At 38.8% G+C, this 9,523-nt stretch overlaps 1 pseudogene; it reads left to right on the top strand.

Annotated features, from left to right (window-relative positions):
• Positions 1-441: 441 nt before the first annotated feature.
• LOC136172718 (U6 spliceosomal RNA) lies at positions 442-561 on the top strand (annotated as a pseudogene).
• Positions 562-9,523: the final 8,962 nt, after the last annotated feature.

The following is a 9,523-nucleotide window of genomic DNA, read 5'->3' as shown; positions in this document are numbered from 1 at the left end:
AAAGGAGTACATCAAGGCTGTATATTGTCGCCCTGCTTATTTAACTTATATGCAGAGTACATCATGAGAAACGTTGGGCTGGAAGAAGCACAAGCTGGAATCAAGATTGCCGGGAGAAATATCAATAACCTCAGATATGCAGATGACACCACCCTTATGGCAGAAAGTGAAGAGGAACTAAAAAGCCTCTTGATGAAAGTGCAAGAGGAGAGTGAAAAAGTTGGCTTAAAGCTCAACACTCAGAAAACTAAGATTATGGCATCTGGTCCCATCACTTCATGGGAAATAGATGGGGAAAGAGTGGAAGCAGTGTCAGACTTTATTTTTTGGCGGGCTCCAAAATCACTGCAGATGGTGATTGCAGCCATGAAATTAAAAGACATTTACTCCTTGGAAGGAAATTTATGACCAACCTAGATAGCATATTAAAAAGCAGAGACAGTGCTCTCTTTGGCAGCACATATACTAAAATTGGAACGATACAGAGAAGATTAGCATGGTCCCTGCGCAAGGATGACACGCAAATTCGTGAAGCAAATTCGTGAAGTGTTCCATATTTTTAAAGAATTCATTTGAATCAGTTCTAATGAGATGGATGAAACTGGAGCCCATTATACAGAGTGAAGTAAGCCAGAAAGATAAAGACCAATATAGTATACTAACACATATATATGGAATTTAAAAAGATGGTAACAATAACCCTATATGCAAAACAGAAAAAGAGACACATAAGTACAGAACAGACTTTTAGACTCTGTGGGAGAAGGCGAGGGTGGGGTGTTCAGAGAGAACAGCATTGAAACAAGTATACTATCAAGGATGAAACAGATCACCAGCCCAGGTTGGATGCATGAGACGGGTGCTCAGGGCTGGTGCACTGGGAAGACCGAGAGGGATGGGATGGAGAGGGAGGCAGGAGGGGCGATCAGGATGGGGAACACATGTAAATCCAGATTGATTCATGTCAATGTATGGCAAAAACCACTACAATATTGCAAAGTAATTAACCTCCAACAAATAAAATTAAATGGAAAATAAAATAAAAACTATTGTAGTAGAACTAAAATAAATAAATAAATAAAAAATAAAGCAATTGGCACAGGAAAAAAGAAAAAGCAGAGACATTACTTTGCCAGCAAAGTCCGTCTAGTCAAGGCTATGGTTTTTTCCAGTGGTCATGTATGGATGTGAGAGTTGGACTATAAAGAAAACTGAGCACCGAAGAATTGATGCTTTTGAACTGTGGTGCTGGAGAAGACTCTTGCGAGTCCCTTGGACTGCAAGGAGATCCAACCAGTCAATCCTGAAGGAGATCAGTCCTGGGTGTTTATTGGAAGGACTGATGCTGAAGCTGAAACTCCAATACTTTGGCCACCTCATGCGAAGAGTTGACTCATTTGGAAAAGACCCTGGTGCTGGGAGGGATTGGGGGCAGGAGGAGAAGGGGATGACAGAGGATGAGATGGCTGGATGGCATCACCGACTCGATGGACATAAGTTTGAGCAAACTCCGGGAGCTGGTGATGGACAGGGAGGCCTGGCGTGCTGCAGTTCATGGGGTAGCGAAGAGTCAGACATGACTGAGCGACTGAACTGAACTGAATTGAAGGTTGGTTCTAGTTTTTAGTGATTCATAGTGATTAGGAATAAAGCTGCTACAAACATTCATGTGCAGGTAAGACTTACTTTTTATCATGATTTCAGTTTTATTTTTAAAAATATTCATTTATTTGTCTGCTTCGAGTCTTAGTTGCAGCATGCAGTTTCATTTTTAGTTGCAGCAATCAAACTTTGATTTGTGGCATGTGGGATCTAATCCCTTGACCAAGAATTAAACCCAGACCCCATCATTGGGAATGTGGAGTCTTAGCTTCTGGACCACCATGAAAGTCCCATCATTTTTCATTTCAAGCATAATATTAAAAGAATATAATAAAAATGATTGACAAAGAAATACATCTTGAAAGTCAAAATTAAAATGATATAACACAGACTTGGGCCTAAAAAAAAAAATAAAATAAATAAAATGATATAGCCCATCATAATGCATTTATTCAATTTTTTAATTAATAAAAAACCAAGATAATAAATGTGTTGGTTCTTACTACTTAAAGAGCAAAAATACAATATAATATGCAGCTGAAATTATAAGTTATTTGTGAAGTAAGAAATATTATACAAGGCCCAGTGTTCTTTCTGCAAATATGTAAATAGGCATATATCAAACTCTGGGGTTAAGCTTTTAAGATTAATTAGAGAATATTTAATCTCATTAAATTCATCAGACATCATAACAAAATTGTTCCTATTTATTTAATGAAACCGGAAGATACATGCCATGCACAAAGGCAAATTCACTGTTTGTAGTACCAGTATAGGTTTGTTTCCTGCAAATACACAATTCTGATGTGTACTATTTTGCTTGATTCCTATTACAAAAGAAAAACATATGGTGCATTTATTTACAGTGCAGTTTTCCTGCACCATCACATTCTGGTTAAAAAAACAGACAGACAGGAAATCTTCAAAGAATGTAAAATTTCCAAATTCAAAATGGTCTTTTTGTTAAGGTAGGTGATAGAATATATTTTATTTAACAATTTGTTAGCTTAATTGATATCATGTATATATTTAGACATTTAGTAAATGGGGTTCCGTTTATACTTTGACCCTAAGAATACATTTAGGAATGAGATAGATGTCACTCTTTTTATTCCATAGAGTAATACAGAAACTCAGGTTGATATTAGAACAGTCTAGACTCCTGGGAATGCTTTAACCTAAGCACAAACTTAACCCTGACCATCACTACAATGGTTTATTAAATGAAAAGAGAGCAGTGTTGTGTCCCCAGGGGCTGTTCACTCTGATTGAATCTATCCCAGCACAGCTGAGGAATAAAGCTCTTTAATCATTGCTACTATGGTTTCCATAGCTGCTGCTACTTCTGCATAACAGTAAAGATAAAGAAAACCCAGTCTCTCCCCAAAGATCACCATGTGAAGGTCCAAGACTTGGGTGGGCAATTCAGGCATATTCTCCCCATTAGGCTGATAACTGGGATCAAAAGAGTCAGGTCTTGAACTTATAGATTCAATTCTCTTATTTATGATGGTGGTTCATAGAACTATGGCTGAAGAGGCTTTGTCTTTGGATCTACCTGTCACATGAGGACCACATTTGGCATATGTGTTCACATGTTAATATTTCTCTGCAGTCTGTGAGGCCCTGCGCACCAAATCCCTGGTCACAGAGTTCAGTCCTGGGCCTAAACACAAGACGCAGAGGTCGCTCATCACTTGTCAAAGACCTACGCACTGCCCGGGAAAGAAGGATTGCGATGGGACCATTTGGATATGATGACCAAGTTCTCAAACTAAGTGAAAACTCAGAAGTTTTTCCCAGGACTTTTTCCCCTTGAAATAAAGGTAATTATTTCTAGGATGAGCCCTTCTCTTGCTCCAAGACACAGGCAGCAGTGGACTTAGTCACATTCTTCTCTTTACCTGATGTTCTATAATCTCTTTGTCATTATGTTTATAAAGAAAAATCTATTTAATGCTGACCTGGCTTTTTTTTTTTTTTTTTGACCTGGCTTTTTAATTTGCACCATATACACAGAGGGTTCAAAAAAATTGACATCACACTAGGTGACTGCATATTTTTCCATAACCCAGGAAAGTCATATACAAAATGTAGGTCAGAACTCCAAATTTTACTAGAACAGAAATATTCAAAGACCCAGAATCTTTTGCAAGGTATATAAAGAGCCCTTTGAAACCCAGACTAGAATCCCATTAATCTGGGAAAGAAAGTCATAGGTGATTTTTTTCTATCCACAAGTTTAGTCTTGTTCTAAAGCAAGCTCTTTAACTGCAGCCCACAAGGCAATGAGGACTTTCATAAGAAAGCAGTCAGTACAATATTTCCCGCCTTGTATTGTGTGCATGGGTGTGAACACTTTTAGTTCTCTGTGAAACATTACTGCAGTTTCACAAGGCTGATCAGCAGTTCTTACAAGCCTCAGTGTAGTTAATGCTAAAAGATTTAGATATCATGGGAGAGTTACAAACTGTATCTGTATCCTAAGCTGGGATCCTCTAAGAGCACACAGTACCCCTAAACTTGCCATGGAAGAGGAAAGATCCAGAATTCACAGTAGTGTGAATCCAGCTTTCTTTCCAAAATACTGATTGCTATTTATACCCTAAATAGCTTTGGGACATTCAGTGATTATTGTGAAATAAAGGTAATATGAATCTCACTCTATTTTTCTTCTGATCAGATCCTCTCTTCTGGTGCATTATTATAATCAGAAATATGAAAAGCAATAATTTCCACTATGAACTCCTAGCAGCTATGGAACATGGAGGGAAAAAAGAACTTTGGGGAATATCAGTTAAGTTTGAAAAAGAAAATCTTCCCTTTTCTGGTTTCATGTAACCCATGTTTTTATTTGTTAGTTTACACACTTCATTCCAGTGAAACACTAATCCATTAAGCACCACCACATATATCAAAGTCATTTCCACATCTATCAAATCTGAAGATTCCAAGATCTGGCTTCCATGAGATATTTGAGACAATAAATAATTCTGTGTGAGTACTTTTTCAGCCCCTGTATCTCTGCCTTTCACTTCATAATGAAAGGACTTTATTGTGCTCTCTGCATCACTGGCAGGAACAAGAGGGCGGAACTGAACTTCTTCAGTAGGTCAGCAAGGCCAAACAGAGGGTCTGTTAGGCTATCTGTACTGTGGGAAGGGCAGCAGCAGAAATCACCCTTGTCTTTGAGTGATTTTACGGCACACATTGAAGAACCTCTCACAGAAAATATGCTTAGTCTAGTAGGAATTGTGCGGTACACTGCAGATGTGCTCTGGGAGGCCAGGGGAGGCGGCTGCTGCCATAGTCTTGGATCTCAGAGACAGCAAGAGTCTTAGAGAGGGGAGAAGATCCTCCAGGCTGGGGAAAGGACAGGAGAAAAGCCGGAGGAAGGAACTTGGCAGGGGTGCTTGAAGTCTCCATTTCCAGCTCCTGTTTCCAAATCGGTTCACTTGTTACTTCACAGTTAAGAAGCTGGACATCCATCTCCTTACCCTTGTACTTTGTGTGTGTGTGTGTGTCAGTTGCTCAGTTGTGTCTGATTCTTTGTGACCCCTTGGGGACTGTAGCCCACCAGGCTCCTCTGTCCATGGAATTCTCCAGGCAAGAATATTGGAGTGGGTTGCCATGCCCTCCTCCGGGGGGGTCTTTCTGACCCAGGGATCGAACCTGGGTCTCCTGCATTGCAGGCAGATTCTTTACTGTCTGAGCCACCAGGGAAACTGAATCTATTCATATTAATAAAATGTTATGATGACATAATACTCCAGAGGTCCCACAAATCCTTGCCTGTCCTTCCAGACCGAGGCTGTTGTAAGACTCTCTTCCCAACCAGAATGTCTCGGCTGTCTCCTTTCCATTGCTTCTATTTTCATCTCTCCTCTCCTTTCTTCTGCCACAGACATTCACTAATTCCATAGGTTGAATTAGACAAAGGACTGCTGCCAATCCTACTGTAAAAAGGAAGCTTCTGCTTGGTCCAGCTTGTTCAAGAAACACCATGCTGACCTTCTCCTGGCCAAGATCTAGAGAAATTTTCCATTTTTCCATCAAGATTCACGTCTTTACTAGTTTACACATGCCATCTGTTAGCATTCCTAGTGAACTACATCAACAGAAATTTCCTGAGCAGTGAAAAGGGGTTGGTGACTCAGAAAGAAAACACCTGTGTTAGAATTTATTCTCTCCCCTCCCACAGCCTCCCACTGGTTATCACTTAATCCTCCCACTCCACCCTATCATTTCTAGAACTATACTGTCAGCAAATAGTTACCAAATGCATGTATTATTGAGGCATCACAGATATCCCAAGAAGTACAAGACAGTTTTTCTGACTCTGAGAAATTTGTTATTTTGGTTGATAAAAAGGGCTCATTTGTTAGAGGCAGCATCAGAGCCTCTCAGAAGTCAAGAGTGAGCTGGATACTCCCACTTTTTTGATACTTCAGCTATATTTTTAAAAATTAAGTACCAGAATGATATTTTTAAAAATATGGTAGACTTTTAAAGTGTACACTTAAACTATTGTTTTTTAACACAAAAATTTACAATGACGAACTTTTGAAACAATGTCAAAAATCTAAATTGACATGAATGTTTTAGCAACACTGTTCATAATAACCAAGAAGTGGAAACAACCCAAATATCCATCAACTGACAGATGAATAAATAAACTTTGATTTATCCATCCATACAATAAAATATTACTTGTCAATAAAATGTAGTGAAGTACTAGTGCGATGACAGATGAATGGATAAAGAAGATTGAGATGTATATATGCATGCACATACATATACATACAATGGAATATTACTCAGCTGTAAAAAGAATGAAATGATCCATTTGCAGCAATATGGATGGACCTAGAGATTATCATACTAAATGAAGTTTGGAAGACAGAGAAATCAAATATCATATGATATCACTTATATGTGGAACCTAAAAAAAAATGATACAAATGAGCTTATTTATAAAACAGAAATAGACTCACCAGACATTGAAAACAAACTGATGGTAACCAAAGGGGAAAGGAGGTGGAGAGGAATTTGTTCGGAATCTGGCATTAGCAGATACACACTACTATATATAAAATGATTCCCTGATAGCTCAGTTGGTAAAGAATCCACCTGCAATGCAGGAGACCCTGGTTCAATTCCTGGGTCAAGAAGATCCTCTGGAGAAGGGATAGGCTACCCACTCCAGTATTCTGGCCTAGACTATTCATGGACTATACAGTCCAAGGGGTCACAAAGAGTTGGACACATCTGAGCAACTTTCACTCACTCACTTACATATATAAAATAAATAATAAAAACTTATATAGCACAGGGAACTATATTCAATATCATTAATAACCTATAATGAAAAAGAATCTGAAAAAGAATATATATGTATAATTGATTCACTTAGCTGTATACTTGAAACAAACACATTAAAAATCAATATACTTCCATGTTTAAAAAATGATGAAGTACTGATAAATGCTACAACCTAGCTGAAACTTAGGCTAAGTGAAAGAAGCCAGTTACAAAAGACCATATATTGTATGATTTCATTTATATGAAATTTTCAAAATAGACAAATTTTGTGTGTGTGTGTGTTCCTTCTTAAACCAGTTGTCTGCTGAAGGGCACCTGGGTTATTTCCATGTCCTGGCTATTGTAAATTGTGCTGCTATGAACATTGGAGTGCATGTATCTTTTTGAATCAGAGTTTTCAACTTTTCAGTTGCACGCCCAGAAGTGGAATTGCTGGATCATGCGGCTGCTTTATTTTGAGCTTTTTGAGGAACCTCTATACTATTTTCCATAGCAGCTACACCAATTTACATTCCCACCAGTAGTGCAGGGGGGGCTTCCCAGGTGGCGCTAGTGGCACAAATGATAAAGAACCTGCTTGCCAATGCAGGACACGTAAGAGACGAAGGTTCAGTCCCTGGGTTGGGAAGACTCCCTGGAGGAGGGCATGGCAACCCACTCCAGTATTCCTGCCTGGAGAATCCCACGGACAGAGGAGCCTGGTGAGTTACAGTCCGCAGGTTCACACGGAGTCAGACATGACTGAGCGACTTAGCACGCATGCATGTACAATAGTGTAGCAGAGACCCCCTTTCTCCAACTCTCTCCAGCATTTGTTTTTTTACAGACTTTTTGATGATAGCCATGCTGGTCAGTATGTGGTTTTGATTTGTATTTCTCTAATAATTATCAGTGTTGAGCATCTTTTCATGTGCCTGTTGGCCATCTGTATTTCTTCTTTGGAGTAGTGTTTCTTTAGGTCTTCTGCCCGTTTTTTGATTGGGTTGTGTTTTTTTTTATGCATTGTATAAGCTGTTTGTACATTTTGGATGTTAACCTCTTGTCAATTGTATCATTTGCAAATATTTTTTCCCAGTCCATAGGTTGCCTTATCATTTCGTTGATGGTTTCCTTTGCTATGCAAAAGCTTGTAAGTTTGATTAAGAGCCATTTGTTTATTTTTGCTTTTGTTTCCTTTGTCTTAGCAGACAGGTCCAAAAAATATTGCTATGATTTAAGTCAGAGAATGTTTTGCCTATTTCTCTTCTAGAAGTTTTATGGTATCATGTCTTATATTTAGGTATTTTAATCATTTTAGTTTATTTTTGTGTGTATAGTGAGGGAGTGTTCTAATTTCATTCTTTTATATGTAGCTATCCAGTTTTCCCAGGACCACTTGCTAAAGAGACTATCTTTTCTCCATTGTATATTCTCCTCTCCTTTGTGGTAGATTACATAATAAGCGGTTTATAGAAACAGAAAGTAGATTACAGATTATTTAGCACTGGGAGAGGTGGGAATTAGGGAGGGAGGGTTGGAGAAGGGAACAGGAATTGATTGTTAATGGGTGTTTTTTAGGGGGAACAAATACATTCTAAAAATACCTTGGGGTGATGATTGTGCAACCTTCTGAATATACCAAAAAACATTGCATCATACATTTTTTTTGACCACACCTCGAGGCCTGTTGGATTTTAGTTCCCTGAACACGGATTAAATCGGTGCCCCCTGCAGGGGAATTGCATAGAGCCTTAGCCACTGGACCACATCATACACTTTAAATGGGTAAATTGTATAGTATATTAATCGTATCTCAATTAAGCTGTTTTTAAAAGTTCAAACCGAAATGGCTTCATGACTATGAAAGGCCCACCAATGCAGGATGCTGTGCAGTGTGAAGCAGTGACCAGAACATTGATTTGAAAGTCGACATGCTTGAGTCCAAATATTTTGCTGCTTATCAATTATGTGACCTTAGGTGAATTACTTAGTTCTCTGAGGTTTATTTTATTTGTTGTAAAATGGTGACAATAATTCCTAATTCATAGGGTTTTCTTTAAGAAATATAAATTAAAAAAAAAAATAAAGAGTTATTCTGTTTCAGGCACTGTTCTAGATTCTGAGATAATAGTTGTAACCAGGACAGTCAAGGCATAAAACTTCTCCAGCGTAAAATATTGGCCATTAACTTAAAAATATTAAAGACCCTGAAAGCTAACACTGTGCCAAACACATTTATGAGCTAAATTTTGCCCTTGGGCTGACAGTTTGTGATCCCTGGTATAGGCTTTTCAGATGGTGAGTTTCTAGACTATTGCCCACTTGGCTGAACCTCAGCACCCTCAGCCTGCTCCCATATGCTTCCAACACCAACTGAAGAAATAATCCTCATAAAGTCCAGGGAAATCATCCTAGCAAGTAATTGAGCCAGCTCTATAAGATGCTGCAGGCTTCCTCAATGAGCCCATTCATTTTCCAGGCTTGGACTGAGCTGGCACTTTCTACAGGGTAGGTTTGGAAAGAACATGTGCTTCCCATGCCTTTCAAAACCATCTGTCCTTTGAGAACCTCTTTGGGAGGCCAGTTCAGGACACCGTCTCAGATGTTTGGATTTACCCCT

Source organism: Muntiacus reevesi, chromosome 7 (assembly GCF_963930625.1).
Source record: "Muntiacus reevesi chromosome 7, mMunRee1.1, whole genome shotgun sequence".
NCBI classification, from domain to species: Eukaryota; Metazoa; Chordata; class Mammalia; order Artiodactyla; family Cervidae; genus Muntiacus; species Muntiacus reevesi.
Note: the sequence above shows the minus strand (reverse complement) of the source record. Positions and strands in the feature narration are given on the sequence as shown.